Raw genomic sequence first — 22,201 nt, 5'->3', positions numbered from 1 at the left:
TTAATTTTTACTACTAACTGTGCTAGTGAGATACAGGTTCTGCGAAGAGAAAAGGCATTTAACAGGATAGTGCCCATAAATTTTCACAGCAAGCGTGGTGATTTTAATGCCAGATTAACCCATCCAAAAATACAGGATAGAAGAAAATTTGATAAGAGTCTTTTGTTTTTCAGACAATAGAGACTCATCAATAGAGATAGCTTCTATGAGGAATCTGAAGAAAAGATTAAGAACCTCAAGTAAGCATTGCAGGAGATAAAATCATTAGACATAAGCGAGGAAAGCAAGTTTTCACTCGAAAATGTCAAGAGGCTTATCAAGAGGAACTTTAGTGAAACCCTCTAGTCTGGTAGGATAGGAACAAGATCGAAGCAACTCCGAAAGTTAAAGAAGAGTGCAAGTACGCGTATATTCGATACAAGCCTATCCAGATGAACATGGAGGATAAGAGGAAAATGTAGGTGATTATCAAAGAGCATATCAATCTTGAACTCAATGATCCTGGAGTCCTACTTAAAGTACTCCTAGTTTTCTGTAAGAAACCATAGTGAGATAAAAAGAGGTAAACCCAGGTTGGTAATTAACTATCAAGGCATTAATAGAATATTGGAATTTGATGGTTATTACATTCCTAGTAGAGAACACTTAATTGATTGCATTAAAGGTGCAAAAGTATTTTCAAAATTCGATTGTAAATATGAGTTTTATCATATTAGCTACATTCTCCACACCACATGGACAATATATCTGGAATAGGCTTCTTATGGGATTAGCTAATGCACCCTAGATATTTCAAAGAAAACTGGATAATCTTTTTAAAGATTATTTTGCTTTCATGTTTGTCTACTTTGACGATATATTGATTGCATCTAAGAGTATGAAAGATCATATTCAACATTCTGGAGATATTTTCTGATGCATGCATTAGAGAAGGATTAGTGCTTTCTGAAAAGAAAGCTACTATCGCTGTAAACAAAATTAAATTTTTAGAAATTCATATTGATGAAACATGTAGTGAGTTACATGACCATATTGTGGAGAAAATCTGCAGTTTTTCAGACGTACTCAAGGATAAGAAGCATTTACAAAGTTTCTTGGGAGTTGTTAATTTTGCAGGTCTCTTTATTAAGGATGTTATGAAATACAGAAAGGACTTTCGATCACGTTTGAAGGAAATGGAAAGTTTAATGTGGGTGTCGGAAGAAATTCACACTCAAAAGGTTCGTGAGCTAAAATAGGTTTCAGCAACCTGCCCAAGCTCGCCATAGCACAAGACGAGGACGAATTGGAGGTCTAGACGGACGCAAATGACTATAGATGGCCAGCAGTGCTCATGAAAAAGACCACTACAGGGGAAGAACCTTGTAGATATGCAGGAGGGTTGTTCTCAAAACAACAAGCCCAAGTCTGACACATCAAAGAGAAAGAGTTGTCGCCGTTGGGAAGACTTTTAAAAAATGACCTTTGTTTTTAGCTAAAGAATTCACATTAAAGTTGATAATACTAATGTTAAGATTTTCTTGAAAAACAAATTAGAATAAAAAATTGAGAAAGCACATATTATCAAATAGCAAGTTGAATGCCAATATTATTATTATAATGTTGTCGTTACAAAATCTCACAAGAATGTTCTACCAGATTTCCTGATAAGAGATGGAGGCATCTAAAACAAACTCCATCGTATTGAGTCTCAGACACCTCAGAGATCATCTTTAGGAGCTTGATAAGAAGTTTGGTAGCTAGCGGTGAATGCCCAAGTAGACAGACAAATTTAAAGAGCTGATATTGATACTGTTCAGATTGCAATAAGAAGTACCATGTTGGCTTCAGCCTCGTTGTGGAATGACCTACAAAAACTACTTCGGAGGGCATCACCCTTGGGATGATTCACGAGTTAAGGGAACATGACCCTAAACATGCGCTTACGGTGCAAGGCTCTAGATCTGTAGCATCGTGTTCAAGTACCGATTGCATAAGACCATCGCTAGTCTCTGGTTAAAAGGCAACAATTGGATCACAGGAAGTGCAAACTTTTAGTGATGCAAGTCAACCCAGCACGTCTAAGGTAAAAGAGGGAGAGATTGACCTTAGGCCATTGACTGACACCTCTGAGGTTAATACTAACTAGTTTAAATATTCTTCTGCTTGGTAGGTTTACCAATGAATGTGGAAAAAATTAATTTCTCGCAAAGGAGTGATTTGAAGCAAGACCATAATCGAAACATCTGAAAAATATAATAGAGTATGGACGTTAGACAGGTTAAACTAGAAGAGGTCCGGGAGTGGTATGAGTTTGGAGCTTTGGCTTCAGTTCATACTAAGTCACCATGTTTTTTAAAATTTTCAAAGCTTCCAGAGTGGATTAGTGGGGTTGTTTATGATTGATGGAAAAACAACCCCCACTTAAAGAGAGACGATATTCTAGAGTTGAAATTCATATAAGCGGTTCTACAAATTGCAGGAAAAAGGACCTCATCCAGCATTCCATTTCATCAAGCTGCATAGACTAGACATGATAGCTTTCAATAAAATCAAAGCTGCCTTAGGAGAAGCTCCATTGTCGGCCTAACTGAGGATGATATTTCCACCAGGAGAGCTTGGGGTCTATGGGTCTATCTCATCAAGATAGATAAAGTGAACTATCCATTTAAAATCTTCTCAAACAATTTAAACGGATCATTCCTATTAAACTTCATGACGGAGAAAAGTGTTGAGTTCACGGAAAGCTTATTTGAAAAGAAGAGGATGTTGATCTTGTTGGAATAGGTGACCAAAGTAGTGAGAAGTGAAGAGACTAATTTCTTGTACAAGGTAAGCCTCAACAATTGATGTCTCGATGTGTGCTTTGTTTTTCACCTTCATTTTCAAGCCTCAAAGAAATCTAATAATAAAAATATTTATTAGAAACATAATGACACTAGAACCATTTCAAAAATTTAGAATAATTCGTGTAACAATTACCTCTCAAATGTATACATCCACCTGTATGGCACAAGCCCTCCCACGGGCGCTTATATGGCAGATGAATAGTTAGGTGCTCCATTGAGTCGAAGAAAGCTGGCGAAAATATTTTCTCGAGGTTGCACAAGATGGTTGCGACACTAGCGTCCAATTCTTGTATCTTGTTCACATCGAGCGTCACCGAACATAAAATCTGAAATAGAAGGCTAACCTCAGTCAATGTACCCAAACCACCTCAAGAAGCATTTCACGGAAGGTAATCGGGATCAACTTCTCCATGGATACGTGACAATCAAGACTCTTCATGGCCTGAAGCATCATCTCCTTATGTTAACACAACTGGTCAAATTAGGTGCATAGCCATCAGGAAACTTCATATGACTAATCCATGCACATATCCTCATCTTTTGCTCTTTGGTCAGGGTATATACGGCTTTGGGTATCATGTTCGGCCTTCTTTCGTTCACTTCAAGCTCAGGTCGATTATATATGAACTTGAGGTCCTTTCGTGCATTCAGAGTATCCTTTGTTTTTCCCTTTATATCCGTCATGGTGTTAAATATATTATCAAACACAATCTTCTCAATGTGCATGACATTAGGATTGTGCCGTATAAGATAGGTCGACCAGTACTCAAGCTCCCACAAGATGCTTTTCTTTGTCCACTTATGCTTTTTACCATACCCGTTCAAGAGTGACAATGACACCTCAACCGTATGACTAAACTCTTCAACCCATTCGCGGATTTGTTCTCTCTTCAATCTTGGCGTGCAACCTTTCTTTCTGCTCGGTTCATAGTGAATGCTTTCCTGTTCCTATGGTACGGATGGTCTTGGGAGAGGAACTGTCTGTGACAGTCAAAATAGCGTGCCCTCCTACCATTCTGCGGCTAGAATGCACGTGTATCTTCCGTACAAACTAGACACCCCATAACACCAGTGGAACTCCATCCAAACATCGTCCCATAAACGGGTAGGTCGTTTACAGTCCACATCAACGCGACGCGCATTAGGAATGTCTTGTTCTTCACATTGTCACACGTCAGTACACCCACATGCCATAAATTCTGCAACTCCTCGATCAGCGGCTCCAGGTAAATATCGATAAGACGTTTTGGATTGGAAGGACCGGGGATCACAATTTTCAGGAACATATACTCAGAACTTATGCACATTCTTGGGGAGAGATTATATGATGTAAGTGTAATGAGCCAACATGAATATGTACGATCGTACTGCCCGTGTGGTGCGAACCCATTTGTGCACAAACTCAGTCTAACATTACGGGGTTCTGCTGCAAAATCGGGATATGTTTGATCAAAATGCCTCCATGCCTCTGCATCAAACGGATGGCACATGGATCCCTCCTTCGTCTGATGGTTGGCATGCAATGTCATTTGTTCGGCAGTCGCTTCTGAAGCATACAACCTCTGCAGGAGAGGGGTAATCCACAAGTACCTAAAAATGGCATACAGTATCTTCTTGTGAGTAGGATTTTGCTCCCTGGTCGGTTTGTACCTAGTTTCTCCACAAAACTTGCAGTAGTCCAGATTAATGTCATCCTTCTAGTACAACATGCAACCATTTTTACACGCATCAATATTCTCAACAAGTAAACCAAAGCTAGTAAACTATAGACGTTGTATTTCGTTTCAATCGCGGATTTTTGAAATATAGACGTTGTATTTCATTTGGAACGGTCTCAGTCACACAAAAGAAATAATTCAAAAAAATCATTCCAGTTTGCATCGGATTTTGGAACGACTTTAGAAATATATAGCTTCTTAAATAAAACATATAATTTAGAACGATTTTTCGCATATTTGATTAAGGGTCTACCAAAATTATTTCAAATTGTACCTCATTTTGAAATACATTTTCGAATTCTCATTTTTGGGAGATCCATTGTGTGATGCCCTAAATATTATAATACATAATTTTAGGATTAATTGGTAAATTTTTGTGAAATTTAGTTAATTAGCCACTAAATTATGGGTCATAATTGAAATATAATAACACTTGAATGAATTAAATTGGAGTTTGTTATAATATTTTGGGACAATTTCTATTAATTAAGAAATTTAGGAAGGACGTAATTGATATTTTGAGAAAAATTTAATTAAATAAATATAATAATAATATTATTATATATATGTAAATAATAATATATATATATATATTTAAGTAATAATATATATATATATATATATATATGAAAGAGTAGAGAAAAAGATGAGAGTGGGCTGTGGCCCACCTCCCACCGCCTCACCCTCCCTTTCCTTTTCTTTTCTTTTGTTTTGTAGTTGTATACACATACTAATATACACATAACACACACACACAAATTCAGCGAAAAGAAAGAGGAAGAAACAGAGGTACGGATTGTAATATAATTTTTATTAATTTATATAATTATAGTATTTAATTAGTCCGTTTATTAAATATTGTTTATACTAAGTGATGTACTATTTAATCGGAGTATTTTACGAGTTTGGCTATTTAAAATAGTGTCGAATTAAATATCAAATTGGATATAAAAATGATATCATTGGTCAATTAAATTGTTAAATTTATTAGATTTGAATGTTGCTATAGCCAATTTATATAATTCCATCGGAATTGTTAACCAAATACGCAATTATATGTATTATTGTTTAATTAAAGAGTATAATAACGAGAAATTGATAGAAAATTCATAGAAATATTCCGAGAATTATATTTAATAAATGGTATGCTAATAAAGAGGAAAAATGAAGATTTGTACTTCGATAGAAGTGGAATATTAAAAAATTATTGGAAATTGTACAAATAATATTTAATTATATTTAAAAGAAGTTACGATATTCTCGATATATTAACTATATGTGGTATAACTCATTATAGAATACGGGGGTGAGGTGAAAGGACTGACAATTAGCGATTGAGTAGAAAGAAACGTTGTAAGGTCGAGGTAAGTAAATAATTAGTATTATCTATATATGTCGTCTTTATTTGTGGTATTACTATTATATGACTTTGTAGTTCATGCTGATATTGATTTCTCTGAAAATATATGAGTGATGGATGATTTGATTTGATTGACGATATTGTGTATGTAGAATGAGGAAATACGTTGAAATACTATGTTTGTTATTTGACGTGTTGTGGATGTCTGGAATGAGAATATATTGATACATTGTTTTACGTTACTAGTTGCTTACAAGAATGGTGATATGTGGAAATGAGGGAGTGGTGGAAATTGAATATAATTGTGGTGTGAATACCCCTTGATGTGTTGAAAAGCCTATAAGGCGATATGAAAGTGCTATGTGCGAAAAGAAAGTGCTATGTGCGAAAAGAAAATGCTATGTGCGAAATGAGATTGATGAGCCGGCTGTCAAGGGGATTCACTTGAACTTATATAACGGTGAGATTGAGTTGATGGAAAAATACAATATCACCTTCTCGTAAGCAATCTAGGAAATAAATGGAGTTTGATTAATTGTCTTGTTATGGGATAGTCATGTGGTGTAATAAAGCGGATTATGTTGGAATTAAATTGATTGTATTCCATGCGTGTTGCTTGTTCATCTTGTTTGGGTTGTGTTTGATATACATTTATAGATAGGACTGATTATTTGCTTACTGAATGGCAGGCTCATTCCCCTGCTGACATTTTCTTTCAGGAATAGACTTTGAGGTGTTTGACTACTGAATAATAGGTCTACGCGCTATACTCAGGCAGGTCGGGCCAGTATGCAGTTTTCTCTTCTTTGTCAATTAGAGTACAAATCACATTTTGTCTGTACAGAGAGAAAATAGGTGTACTGATTACCTGTGACAAATCACCTTGTGATGTGTGATATGTATATATATATAATGTTGTAGGTTGATAATACCTGCTATGACATGTTGGGATTACGTATGCAAATTGATTAGATGATTATGTGCATTTATATATATAAACACAGGGATTACTATAAGTATGACGTTTAGGGTAGATATAGCCCTTGTATCAAAGGGGGTGTTACACATTGCAACACATATACAACGATTGGGTTAGGACCGTACCTAATTCTAATATAGTTTTCCAAACAGAGTTCCAAACATTACCGTTACTATTTTGGAACGGTAGTTGGAATGGATTTAGTAACTGATTTATTGGAACTCATATTGGAACCGGTTGATCGTTCCAAATTTATAACTCAAAAAATTTTAAACTTGACGTCATATTTCAATATCTATTCTTTATGTATTCCAATGACTGTTCCAAAATGGAAGGTTGAAACGGTTGTCTTGATAATGTAAAATCTCAACATTTTTCTGCAGTGATTATACCACCAAAAGTGATAGTGATTGCTCTAAAATCGATAATGGTTTTCTTGAAATTGATGTTGTAATGTTTTAGAACTATTGCATGGACAATGAATAGCTTTATTTTGTGATTGTCTTTTTCTTACTTTGAAACACTTGTTGAATGGAATGATAATCTTCATTACTCTATTTTGTAATATTCCTTTCGTTACTTTACTCGTGTTTATTCAACATAATTTTGTTACTCTACTTCCAAGAATCGTGCATTCAGCTTGCTAAAAATATCTTACCATTTCATCCGTTTAGTGATTATCAACACGACAATTGGACACCATAAAAACAATGTTGATAGTTACATTAAGGTTCAAAGGACATAGTCCACAAAAATATTTCATAAATTGTAAAAACCAATATAAAATTATAATCAAATAATTTAAAAAAAATATTTTTATCAATTCATAATTAAAATTGGATAAAACTCTATCGAACACTAATGAAATAGGATTATTAATGTTACACGATTATTAAATATAAGGACTATTTGTAATTTTTAAAATAATGAAATGATATTGGTAATTAAACCATAATTGGGGGAGGGTGATGTAATTTACCTAAAAATTGTGTTGTTCAATTATCGATGTTCATGATGGTATCAAATATTATTAGACTAAAGATCTACTTTTTCTTAACACAAAACAGATAACTTCTTTATATAATAGAAATAGACTTGTTACAGATAGAGTTAGTAGATCGAGGTACAACTTCAATTACACCCGAGAGCAAAATTTCAGACAAGAATAGCGGACACATTCTTCATTCATACTTCCCGCCAATACTTTCTTCGTCAAAAGGTTCGCAGCGGCCTCGTCAGTTTGTCTGTAACTAAAGCTTAATTACTTTTATGCGTCTAAATTCAGTCAGAGATCATTGTGCAGTCCTGGATCAGCATAGTTGAGGAGGCTGTCTTGTACTGCTTCTTGTTCCTGTCCATACAAAGTATAATAAGCATGCCATCAGTTTCTACTTTAAGGCTCTTAATTTCTAATTCAAGAGCTAATTTCAAGCCCAACCACAAAGCCCCATGAATTGTGAGAAACCCGTAACAAGATGGAAAAATTCTTGCCCGGATCGAGCAGTGAACTGTGCATCAATAACATGACAAATGTATTGTAGTTGTGTTAAAATTTGGCGGAGCCGGCCTGAGCAAGAATTTTTTATAATAAAATGTCCTTGCCAATAACGTATAATTTAGATTGATAGATTTGAATTTGGAGAAAAAATTTAGAGAAAGGATTTCAATTGGTTCCATTTGAAATCAATCCATATTACCTAAACGATTTATAGATCTTAATATAAAATTGTCTTTGAGTTCAGACGATACCTGGAGTTGTAAATGATGGTGTGGGTGGTTATAGACATGAGGCAGCAAGAAAGGATCTCCTCCGTTCCTCATTATGACTGCTAAGTGGATTGTATGGGTTGATAAATCCAACCTGTTGAGGTCCACCATATCCGACTTCCATAGCACCCATATGCCTCCTGATAATACCAGTGGAGATGCCATTGCAGAACTGTCGGAAATCCAGCCTACGAATGACGGGTTGAGCTCTTTCCTCTTGAATTCTTGTATCCAATACCACAAAAATTTGTGGGCTGTAACGTGTAATGAGCGACCTAGCTGCAGCCATAAAATCAGGCCTTGAAACTTCTCTACTGTTCCACGACAGTACCTTCATTAGCTGACTCCCGTCCTGCATCACATTCCTTATGTTTGCATGTCCGTTCTGCTGCGCTGTTGGGATCACAAGGAGCCGAAATTGCAGCTCCCTGTCTCGTGCGGAAGGCTCTCGTTCCTGGTTCACTTCGACAGTTACCTTTGGTGCATGAGAGGGATTGATGAAAAGGTGTGGTAGCACATGAAAGGGCTGTACTATGAACTCGAATCGCCCCAATGTCAGAAGGTTGCTTCGATTTTCGGTTTGCATGTGTTTCCTCGACGTTCCCTTGGTGGATTTCTTGCCCTTGTGCTGGCCGGGGATTGGAACTCATGTGGCTGTGTTGGGTTATTGTGGGGCTGGTTGGGGATGAGGCGTCGGGAGTGAGCGTTGGAAGGTGGTGGTGTTGGGGCATTTTGCAGGTTGAGATCGCGGGGAGGTTGAATTTCTGGTAATTAGAGTGTTATAAGAGGTTTGTGTTTGCAATACAATTTGTAATACACATGCTGCTACTGTGGGTGACTGAGATTGTATGACCAAAGCCGGGGAAAATTGTATTTTAAGTCGAGTATGACAGGATGTGTTGCATTTTTAATCTTACGTGATAGGGTGTGTTGCACTCTTAGTCTTATGTGATAGGGTGTGTTGTACTTTTAGTTTTATAATTTACGAATTTAGTATATTTAGTTTTATAAGATAAATATTATTGGTCCCATAAGTTAAAATTATGACGTATTTAGTCTTATAGAATTTTAAGTTGTTTATGTTTTATGAGACCAAATGTTTTATAATTTTTATTTTATAAAATTAAAAAATTATAATATTTATTTTACGAAATCAAATATGCTTAGTTCATAAATTATTGATCTAAAACTATAACATACCTTATCATATAAGATTAAAATTGCAATTTCCCCACCCAAAGCTGTTTTGATTTTTTGCTTAAATGCCTCAAAACCTGGGGATTTGAAAGTTGTTTTCTCTGCATGGTGGCCACGTGTGACTCTGATATCGTTTAATGCAATTGGACTTCGATTACTGTTTGGCGTGTCATCTATTCTGTTCTTTCGTGTTACAATTATTTTTCTTTACTGTTGATGGCTCTTGACCTTTTGTCTTGTGATTTTTGCTTCATCTTCAATTTTTTTTCCTTGTCTTTAGTTGCAAGAATAAAACAATTTAATTCGCAGTACAAAAAAGACAGGATTTGTAACAGCTATTTTAGAACGGTCTGTTACAAATGGCTCTTGTATTGGTTTTGTAATGAAATGCACTTGTTGACGTCATTAAGAGTGTAATGAAAATGGATTTTTTTATAATCGTAAAAAAAATACAAACACTGCTACAAATTTTGTGTGGTGTCAAAAGCCATTACAATTTGTAGGTGTTTGCTTTGTAACGGTTACATATTTTTGTAATGAATATTTGGTCAAGTAACTAGCCGTTACAATGGCAGCGGCAAAAATCGTCACAAAGTGTACGAGAAGACGATGTTATAAGAACCGTCATATTTGGAATGATTTTTTTATAAAAGTCGTTCCAATAGCCATTACAAAATAACGGGTACATTTTTTAGCTGCTAGTTTTCAACGGCTATTTTGGGGGTTCCCAATACCTTTACAAAAAAACTTATATATAGATGAATTTCATTTCATTCATTGTAAAAATTTTTAGTAACCAAAAACACTCTCAACAATCTGATTTTCGTGCATATATATTTTATTATAGCTTGTAGATTATTACTCGAATTTTGAACCGTCAACTAGTCTGATCATCGCTTAAGTTGGTTGATCAGGTAACAGACTAATTTAATACTTTATTGTGTTTCATTAAAATAATTATAGTTTACTTATTTTAGTTTTATGATTCTTTAATAATCTTATATCATGTTAATTGTATGTATTTTCTTAAATAGTGTGCATACGTAGTACTGTAATTTTTTTAAATACATAGGTCGGTCAAATTAGAACATTAATTAGATATATTTATATATATATATATGTGTGTGAATATAGTGATATATATCTCATCATGTTACGAGAATCGAGGAGATGGGTGCATAATAAGAATCTTCCAAGGAGAGTAGGTCTGACATTGGAGTTTGAGGATGAGCCTAAAACTTTCATAGAATGGACAAAGTGTCAGCGTGGACATATGGATGGAGACAAAATTAGATGCCCTTGCCGAAAATGCAAAAACACAAAGTTCAAAACACCCAACGACGTCAATTATCACTTGTGTATGCAAGAGTTTTTGCCATAATATTATAATTGGACTTCTCATGGCGAGGATATGGTACAGGAGTACCTTGACGCTATGACTGTCCCTCCAGTGCCTCAGGAGCAAACCCCAGTTGCCCATGTCGAGGAAAATTATTCATTGGGGTGTTAAACAACATATGAATTGGACGCATTGGTTGGTTTTTTTATGCAGCTGGGCCAAGTTATTTTTTTTCTTCTCTCGGTGCTGTTCTGATGATGGTACGAGGTCCTGCCCTGTTGATGCCGGTCCTTCTTCATATTGTTATGGCAGTGGCTTCTATGATTATGAGTCAGGATTGACAGACCGTTTTTACAATGTAGTGACTGCTGCCGACTAGCCATTGTGAATGATTGCACCCAATCTCAATTGGCAACTATTCCTGAGTTTGTGGATATCAAGGTGGACGGCCATATTTCTGAGCAATCATATGATCGAATATCCCAGTGGGCTAATAAAATATTAATCCTGGGTCACACTTTGCTGAGAGATCGCTACAAAACGAAAAAGTTGATAAAGGATTTAGATTTACCCGTTGAGAAGATTGATGCGTGTAAGAATGGCTACATGTTGTACTAGAAAGACGACGTTGATTTGGAGTATTGCAAGTTTTGTGAGGACGCTAGGTATAAGCCGACTAGAGGGCGAGACCCACATCGCAAGAAGTCCCCGTATGCTGTCCTTAGGTACCAGTCCCTGAAGTTGCTACGGACAATCAATCATAGATCTACGTGATCCCAATGATTTATAAATTATGGTCGATATTTCGATCACATACCAGCAGGGTGCGGGTACTTCACAAACTCAAGTTGGTCAAATTTAGTAATAAAGATAAAGAGGACGATGAAAACAACTTCAAGGTCTACGAGACTGACGATGATGAATACGAGGCTACATAATGTATATTTTTTCCAATGAAATATTTTTTGTTCGCAATATTTTTTTAAAAATTTATTATTTGGAACAGCCATTTTATTTAAACCATTACAAAGGCCATTACAAAATAAGGTGGTCAACTTTTGTTGACAAGCGAGAAATGAAATTTTGTAACAGCCAAATTTCAAAAAGTCGTTACAAAGGCCGTTACAAACTAAAATTTTTGAAATCAAAATAAAAAAAATAGGTGGAAATTTTAATTTTGATTGGACATTACAAAGTTTGTTACAAAAGCCGTTACAATGGTAAATTATATCAGCTGTTATAAAAACAGTTACATAAAATGAGCCATCTCATAAATTCAGATTGGAAAATATGATATTTTTACATCCAGACACCCAATTCATACCAAATTTAAATATATTCAACTATGTGTCCATTAAATCATATCAGACGATATGATTTTAAATCACATGGCTTGATTTAGAAATACACTATCTTGAATGTGTACTATTACATTCCAGGAATCATATGTTGAAATCCGTACACCCAATGAGGCTACAACTTTTTGGTAAGTGCGATCATATCTGACAGTTTGATTGTAATTTTGACGGCCTGATTAACCCATGCAGTTCAAACTGTACGATGATAGTTACATCAATGTAATATTAACATTTATAAATATACAAGTTTATTTCATACTGCGTACATGTATCAATTTTAAATAAAAATATTTCTCTTTTTAATGTATTTCAATTATATTGTTCCAGTACAATTATACGTTTCCACAGCATTAAATCGTTGAAAATGATATCTTTTTTTTTTTTATAATTTTCAATAAAATTTATTAATTAATTGTAACGACTTTTGTAATAGATTAACCAAAACGACGTCGTATCAATACATTGTAATGGTTTTCTAAACGGATATCTTATACTATATAAGTTGTACGGCTTTTTGAATTTTGTAACGCTCTTTGAAACGGTCATGTTCGTTCCAATATTGTATATATACAACACTTGTAGATTTTTTTCTTCTATTCCTCTTCTCTCCCTTTGCTACCTGGCCCACTGTCGCCGTAAGCACCGGCTCCTCTGCCCCACCCCTCTCCCTCTCTTCTCTTTCTCTCTCTACCTGTTTCTCTTATCTGCAGCCGCGCCGCCGTCGTCAGCCACCCCCACAACCAAGTAAGTCCCCTATTTTTTTTTTTGTATTTTTTTCTTTGATTTATTTTAAAATTTATATAATTTTCATGTAAATTTTATAATATTTGTAGAATTAGTGTGTAATTTTCCATTTCTGTAATTTAAAAAATTTTCTGAATTTTTTGTGAATTTCTGTAAATTTCTGAAATTTTTGCTTAATTTCATAATTTCTGAAATTTTTTGGCCTTTTTTGCAATTTTTAAAAAATTTCGATTTTTTTTCATAATTTTCTATTTTTTTTAATTTCTGTAATTTTAAAAGAATTTCAGAAATTTTTCATAATTTCTGAATTTTTATAATTTCTGTAATTTCTGCAATTTTCTGTAAATTTATGCAATTGTGTATAATTTTCTGTAATTTTCTCAACTTTATATGTAATTTTAGAAAATATGTATGTATTTTTCTATAAATTAGAGGACCTCAATTAATTTAGAAAAATAGGAGTTTTAACAAAATTATTAGAAAATTAAGGACTACAATGCAATTTAATGGAAAATTATGCACCTAAATGAAATTTTTAAAAAATCAATAGAAATTTTATGAAAGTATTAGAAAATTAAGGACTACAATGCAATTTTTAGAGAAATTATGCACCTAAATAAAATTTTTAAGAAATTAGAGGACTTTAATGTAATTTAAGGAAATAGAATTATATAAAATTATTAAAAATTAAGGACTACAATGCAACTTTTAGGGATTATGCACCTAAATGAAATTTTTAGAAAATTAGAGGACTTAATTTTAAAAAAAATAGGAAGTTTATGAAATTATTAGAAAATTAAGGACGCCAATGCAATTTGGGCTTTATTACAATTTTTAAAAAAATTATGTATTTTAGGAAAAAATATGGACCTAAATACAATTTATAGACAAAAGTTGGGCCTTGTTGCAATTATTAGGTAAGTTACGAAAAAAATTAATTTATTCAATACTAAAATACAATTACATATTTTGAACGTTAATGAATTTTTAAATTGTAGGCAATGACTATCAGTTCTCCGCCACCCCCGGGCTGTGGTCGCGCCCGCTGCTATGGCCCTTCCAGTCCTCCTCGGGATGAGCCAGCGGATGCACCTCCGATTGCCCCATCCTTGGAGGGAGTATCGCAGCCCCCGCCGATACCTGCAGACTCCCCCCACAATGGTGTTAGATCCGGTAACAGGGGCCAGCAGTACATAGGCCCTGACTAGGCTGTGGGATACAGCCCACCACCACCAGCGCCATTACTTCCCCCAATGGCCCAGAGGTATTTCATTAGCCTCTGGGATGTGAGGTACGTATAATATTTGTTGTTAATTGATTTAATATTTTTTATTATCGAATTAATTTTAATATTTAATTATTATTTTCAAGTGCGATCGTAATTTTCACAAAGCCATCAATTCTGCGTCAAAGGGCATTATTCGTATCCTTGGGCCAACATATTGCAGATCCTACAGGAGCACCAGTTATTCTAGTTCCAAAAATTGAAGGTAATAATAATATTATTTAATTTTAAGTAGTTTATATTTTTAAAATTAAATATTCAAATAACTTTTTTTGTCAATTTTTCAGATGTCGTATTGGTGGGACTGCGACAACAAGTCAATGCTCAAACTCGTTAAGTCCCAGGTGGGAAAGTTCCTGCGGAAGCGGTTCGCTGACGTACGGAATCAGTTGGCCCAACCACTCCGGCTGGTCGAGGAGATCTGGCGCCAACTCCTAGAATTCTGGTCGAGCCTAAAATTCCAAATACAGTCGGCCAAGAATAAGATCAATTAGGCCGCCAATCAAGAAGTAGTTGTGACCATCTACCACAGGGGGTCATCATCCGTTGGGGCGCACAAGTAGAAGATGGTAAGTATTTCAAACTATATTAGTAATTTGATTTAATTATTTTATAACTAATCATTTATTAAGTTGGTTTTGAACAAGAGACACAACTCGGACGCCCCATCACTCAGATGGAGGTGTTCAAGAAGGTGTACAAAAAGAATGAGGACGACCAGTGGAGCGGCCCGAGGGCGCAGGAGGTCGCGGTAAGTAATTAAAAAAAATTACGTAATTTATATTTTTAATTTTATATTATTTTTTAATCTAATTATTTAATATGTTAGCAGGAGATATTCTTGAGGATGATGGAGGAACGTTGGAGACAGCAGAATAACAATGAAGAGCCTCCATTGTCCTCTCAAGGCTCCGTGGCCTCGGATGAGCAGTAAGTCTGGATGTTAGCAACGGGTGGTCGGAAGAGGAGCCGAGTATTCAATCTCGATTTTGAAGCCCACCACTCGATTGCTGGACCATCCCAGGTGACCCAGTTGACTGCTCCCTCACCCTCGCCTCCACAGCCGCAGCATCCCAACATACATGATCGGGTGTTGGTATTCAAGCGGTACATTAGAAGCGTCGATCCCAACTGGCCCAATTATCTAGTGCCCGAGCCTCCAACTAATCCCCCGGCACCCAACGGCGGTGACGACAACGACGAACACATTGCCGCTGGGGATAATAATTTAGATTAGGATTTTTTTTTGGTATTTTGCAAAAATTTGATTTTGTAATAATATTTTATTTTATTTAATTAAATGATTATTGTTTTTACTAAATTATGTGTGTTTTATATAAATTTTTTTACTTAATTTTATAAAAAAAATATTAAATTATATGAAATAAAATAAATTTTAAAATATATTAAAAAATAATAAATTTTATAACTACATTTTGTAATACCAATAAAATGTAAAATCGTCAATCCGTTACAAAGAATGTGCAAAAAATAGTTACTAATTAAAAACTAGGTCATTCCGAAAATCGTTATAAAAGTAGTTACAAATGCAGAGCCAAAAATAGATACAAATATAATACAAAATAGTTACAAAGAGTATTATAAAAATTGTTCCAAATATCTGGCAAAATCATATCTAAATATGTTATAAAGGCTATTACAATAACATTTATATCAAATCCAACCTAACACTTCAAAAACCGTTCCAATTGATTTTTCTTTTTTTCTTTTTTTTATATTACTAGTTTTGTAATGGCTACGCCCGTTACAAAAGCTATTACAAATTGTAATGTCTATTGCGAAACCATTACAAATACTTTGTAACGCCTCGTTTAGCCACGGTAAGCCTAGCCATTACACAAAAAAAAAAAGCGTTATAAATTTTTTAAAAAAATCGTTCCGAAAACCGTTTCAATAAATTGATGTTTTGATTGTCAGTCATCAAGTCGCATGCATTTTTTAGTCAAAGTGGTCGGAAAAAAGACTAAATTTATAAAATTTTAAAGTCGTAGGACTAAATTGTAAAAATCGATTATACAGGACGAGAATGCCAACTCTTACGTTACAGGACTAAAATTATAATTTTTCTTCATCTTTTTTTTTGTGTAATTTTTTTGAAGAATGCTTCTCTTATGATAGAAAGTGATCCAAGTTTCTAAAGGAGTTATCCGTAGAAAAATTTTAATTCAAATTAAATTTAATTAAATTTGAATTAATTATATAATAAGAATAATATACTTACCATGTAGTTGGCATAAAATTTACATTTTATGGTTTCTCATTGGCCTTTGTGTAATAACTTTCCATCCCTTGCATGACTTTTTTCCTTTTTTTCTTTTTTTTGTTTGACTTCGTCTTGCATGTCGGCCTTGTTCTTTCCTGCAGAGCATTGTTAAAATTTAATTGGTTTCCCAATTACTTCTGCAATCTCAAACAGTGAGTTGACGTATTTATTATTTAAAAAATTATAAATACTCTCATAAAATAAAAAAATAATTATATAACCTCTAAAAGGTAAAGTGAATATTATTATTTTACCCTTGTTGAATGTTTTTAAAAAATAAAAAAATATATTTAAAAAAATTGAGGGTGAATAAAATAAATAATTTAGATGGATTATTATTTCATAAAAATATTTTAGAAAATTATAAAATATATATAAAATTGTAATTTGTAATTCAAAATGATATTTTGGTTATTTCACAACAAAAATTGGATAAAATTCTAGTGGAATGAGCTCGTTGTTAGAGGGACATTAAAATCAAAAGTATTTATAATTTTTCAAATAATAAAAAATATTTACAATTATGTCAAATCTAAAAAAGATGATTGCAATTTACCCTTAATAATATTGGACAGGTAGCTCCTGGAAGTTGTAGCCAAATCATCATTGTTTTGATTTTGGCTGTAGCCTGTAGATGGCCTGAAATTTGGCTACCACTCAACAAAGGTTGACACAGAATTAAATGCAATTTTTGTGCTCTATATTTGTATTTATTATTATAATAGTAGTAATAAGTTTTATAATTTTTTAATTTTTTACGATTTTGATTCTTCAGAACCCCATCTACGTGTCAATGCTATTCAATTTTAATAGTAGATTTAGTCTACTTTAATAATAGTAGTTGTTAATTAATTATCCGATATTGATAATTTGTATTGTTATAATATCGATAGTTGTTAGTTATAAATATTTGATATTAATGATTGTGATCGACTTTTTTAAAAAAATAATAATAATACTTCACTGCTTTTATTTCAAAAAAACAATTGTAATGGTGTATTGGATTAATTTATCATAGTTTTTAAGTCATAGTCATTTATAATCTAAAGAACAATCCATTCTTTTATAGTGTCACTAATTTTTTTTGTGACAACTTTATGCATATCTTTTTTTCTCACTAGTAGTTTTTGTTAATGACAACTTTTATAAAATAATTATCATTGTTAAAACTGTGAAAATCATCGTCATAACATAATACAATTCCGGTCACTTAATATATATATAATTTAAAATAATATTAAAATTATCACTTAATTGTTGAAAAAAAAATATAATTTTAGTTCAATGATTTAAAGAGAGTGGCGTTTTTAGTCCTATAGAAATTAATTTTCGTAATTTAGTACTATAAATTTTGTCAATTTTAGCCATTTTTCAACCAATTTTGGCTGAAAATTTGTGTTATTTACAAATAATTCAATCAAATTATAATTTTTTAGTTCTATAAATCAATTTGCGTAGGATCAAAACTACCAACTCCAGAGTTATATGACTAAAATTACCAATATTTTTTTTAATGCAATATGACTACATTCAAAAATTAATTTGTACACGACAAAAATGCCACCCCGTAAATTTGAATTCTAAAAATTTTTATTTTTCTTTCTTAATTTCTTTAGCTATTTCTCTCTCCTCTATGGGGTACTGTTTTTACAAATATGTATAATGTTTGGATTCGTTTTCTAAGTGTTTTGTTGTATTTTGTGAAGATAGAGAGAGAAAAACAAAGATAAATAAGTGTGTACCACAGATAATATGTATGTTTGGATTTATTTTTGGAGATAATTTAAAATAAGTATTGTATATTTAATGTTGTATTTTGGGAGACAAAAATTACTATTCATTGTCAAATCATGTCTTTTTTATATATATTTATGTATATGTATGTGTATATATATATATTTATGCTAAAATAATTTAAAACACCTAGATAAAATGTTTTTGAATGATGGCAAATATTGAATATATTTTAACTCGTCCCAAAGATAATTTGAATATGAAAACAAACATAATAATGGTATCGTACGTCAAGTATTTACTTTTTGTCAGATTGAGAAGTTTCATGGTAGACACAACCGCGCAACAATATTGCTTGTACACAAAGAATGAAATCACAAGACGGCTAAAAGATCCCAAAATCTCAACTACGCAGTTGACATTGTCACCCTGTCGTCTACATATACTATAATCATTAACTATAAATGCGTATACTAATTATACTCAACTCATTTTGGGTTTAGTTGAATTAAAAATTGATTACCCCTTCTCAATTTAATTTTTATTTCTTTAGTAGAAGGAAAAAAAAAATAATTTTTAGTCATTTCATTTAGGGATGATATTATTGATGCTGTTTAACGAAATGATTTATGTAATTTATTTCTATAATTTTAAAATTGACAACTTTAGTCTCTTTTCGATCAATTTGGCTGAAAAAAATATATCCTATAACTTAGAGAGATCGATATTTTTAGTCGTGCACGAATTGGTTCACAAGACTAAAACTTCAATTTAATTGGGTTATGTGCAAGTTATATGCAATATTTTGACCAAAATGGCTGAAAAAGGACTAAAATTACTAAAATTTTTAATGTTACAGGACTAAATTGCGAAAATTAAGTCGTACAGGATAAAAAATTGCTACCCTCTCTCAATTATAGGATTAAAATCATAATTTTTTCTTTTTCTAGTTCATGGTTTCAAAACTTGTTGTAAATAATAGATAAAAAATAAAATATTTTTTTCAAAGATATGTGCACATTCAAGCATTTAACACATAGGCACCGACATGTGGATCGAGTTAATTATTACAGGATACAATAGAAGTATGTCAATTCAGATACTTGAATCTGACCTATCTAGCTACAAGTCCTTATTTTGATTGGATTACGAATATATTTTTCTCGTCATTTTGAAATCACTAGCATAAATATCTTCAAGATGGTTATGTTTTACCTGGTTCTAATTGTTGCACAAATCCAAGAACTCGCTCTATTCTCTTTGATGGATTACTATCAGAGTAGCTTGTTTACGCACCTTAAATCTAAGTAGTCATTGGTGATGTTCACGAAGACAAGAATAGAGATACACTACAAAAAATGCAACATTTAACCATGACCAATTGCCATGGTTAAAACAAAATAGCAGTAGCAAATAGCCATTAACCACGATCATGCAACGATTGTTGGTCGTGGTATTTGAGGGTGGTTAAAACACTTGCCATGACTAAAAGCCATGGTAAATAACTTTTTTTAGTGGAAATTTTATGTTTTTGCATCCGTTTATATAATCGTGGTCAATAAAAATTATTTACCATGATTTTCAGTCTATAGCTATGATATGGTCGAGGTTCTTATGATGGGATAAAACTGGAAATTTTTACTCGCAACACGATAATTCATCAGGTGAAAATACGATTTTCGAGGGAGTTTTTTAGTAAGAGTGGTCACTATTAATGAATAGTAGTTTTTGGTTAAAAAAATAATATTTTTTGAATTTATAGTAGTGTAGGGGGTTATATTGTGTGACGGGTTGCCATTGTTTAACATGTGTCTCATATATGTTTAATTACCTTTTTACCCTTACAAGTTATATTTTTTACCAATATACATCATACAACCCCCCACTCTCGGATAGAATATGCACAAGCTAGTGTAATATTTTGTCCGAGAGTAAACACTTTTCTGAATTGAGTTAATAGATGGGAGTCGGTGGGTGGAGAGTCATTTATTGTTTTCAAATCATTGGGGATGTGAGAATACGATTGCAGCCTTATAACTAACCATAGTTTAGTTGAATCAGAGTCCACCCAACTGGGCCCAACAGTGTCTGGTGCCCAGCTCAAGCTGGCGCCTAGTGGTGCTAAGCCTCGAGGCACCGAACCTCGAGGCACTGGTGCCTCAAGTCTCCAAATGTTGGAAGAAGGCGCATACTGTTGCGTTCCATGGGTTTTGAACCTAGGTCAAAAAGATGAAAAATGGTTACTCAAACCAATACACCATCAAATATTTCTTATCAATTTTTGTTCTCATTCTTTATGAGTAGAGATTATTCAGATTCTTGCGCCGAATTCTTTCATTTGTTTTGAGAAATTCGACCTCATCTTCAAGACCTTCGAGAAGGTGAAGCGGCGCATTTTTTTTCTTTTTTAAGGACGTTGCCTCTTGGGGTGATTTTTTCACCATTCATGCGATTGAAAATTTTGGTAGGTAACTCGATAGTATTCCATATTCATATATGTAATCACTGTACTTATTCAGTTGTTGTTTTGTTTACTTATATTCGTTGGATGTTGGCTCAAGGGATATTTTTGCTCATGCCCTGCAGTTAGGTTTTTACGAACTTCGGAAAGGGGGGGGGGGGCAAAATTTTTCAAGTCCAACATTTTTATCAGGGGACATTGTCTCAAAATCTTTTGATAAAGGAATGTTGCCTCAAAGGATACTTCATGTCCCGGAGTTGGTCTTTTACCAACTTCAGACGGATGTAAAGTTTTTGGGGCGACATTATCTACGAGGATCGGAATGAAGTTCTGTTTAGGGGGTCCCGAGCCAATAATGACTTTTGCCTATACGATAATGACGATTTTTGCCTTTAGGGTCCTCTTCAAACTCCAATGATCATTCCAAATTCATTTGGTTTGTTAAGACTACGACAAGAAAACTAACTTCATTACTTAAAATTCAGAATACAATGTTTTAGGAAAAATCAAAAGGGGAGAAGGATATGTCGAGCTACTACTCGAGTTTTCTCCTATTACAAGTGAATAGCCAAAATATAATTTTTTCTACTACGTGAACTTAGAGTTACTCCTTCATGACTTATTAATTTTTTTGAGGTTATGGGATGACTCCTACTATGGGATAATTATCATTATCAGAGTTGGCACATTCGACCCACGGTCAATATGCCGTCCTTGTGGATAGTGGTTGACATATTCCTTCAAGGGTCCCCGTTGGATTAATTTTTTTATCTCATTCTTCAGGTGATGGCATTCCTTCGTCGTGTGTCCCCTATCCCGATGAAAACGACAATACTTATTGGATTTGAGTCTCTTGGGGTTATCTTTCATCTTTGTCGGCCATTTACCGACTAACCTTTGTTGTTCCGCCATCATTAATATCTCCCCCCTAGGAGCGTTCAGGGGGGTACAGTGAGCGAACCCCACCGGAGGAACATGCTTGCGTTCCTCTTTCTTTCTGGGCTCCTTTTTCTCTTCCCGATCCTTCTTTTTGCCGCCAAGGGAAGGACCCAAAATATTAGAATCCTCAATCCGGATGTATTTCTAGGAGCACACGAGTAAATCTTCCATAGTGCTAGGGGGCTTGCCGGCTATGGATTCCTTGAAT

At 33.7% G+C, this 22,201-nt stretch overlaps 2 long non-coding RNA genes across 2 annotated transcripts in view; both read left to right on the top strand.

The window, feature by feature from the left end:
• The first annotated feature begins 5,188 nt into the window (after nucleotides 1-5,188).
• LOC148789329 (uncharacterized) overlaps nucleotides 5,189-22,201 on the top strand; it is a 90,134-nt gene continuing 73,121 nt past the window's right edge. Inside the window, exons 1-2 of the long non-coding RNA XR_016064013.1 lie at nucleotides 5,189-5,335; nucleotides 5,844-5,910. This is a non-coding gene — a long non-coding RNA (uncharacterized LOC148789329). The remainder of the gene's footprint in view (nucleotides 5,336-5,843; nucleotides 5,911-22,201) is intronic.
• LOC148789330 (uncharacterized) lies at nucleotides 14,676-15,745 on the top strand. The gene is made up of 3 exons (XR_016067920.1): nucleotides 14,676-14,780; nucleotides 14,863-15,326; nucleotides 15,408-15,745. It is a non-coding gene; the product is annotated as an uncharacterized LOC148789330 (long non-coding RNA).

The sequence above is a fragment of the Sesamum indicum genome, linkage group LG1 (assembly GCF_026168435.1).
Source record: "Sesamum indicum cultivar Baizhima isolate 11 linkage group LG1, ASM2616843v1, whole genome shotgun sequence".
In the NCBI taxonomy this organism is placed as follows: domain Eukaryota; kingdom Viridiplantae; phylum Streptophyta; class Magnoliopsida; order Lamiales; family Pedaliaceae; genus Sesamum; species Sesamum indicum.
The sequence above is the reverse complement of the archived record's forward strand: the minus strand, read 5'-3'. Positions and strand labels throughout refer to the sequence as shown.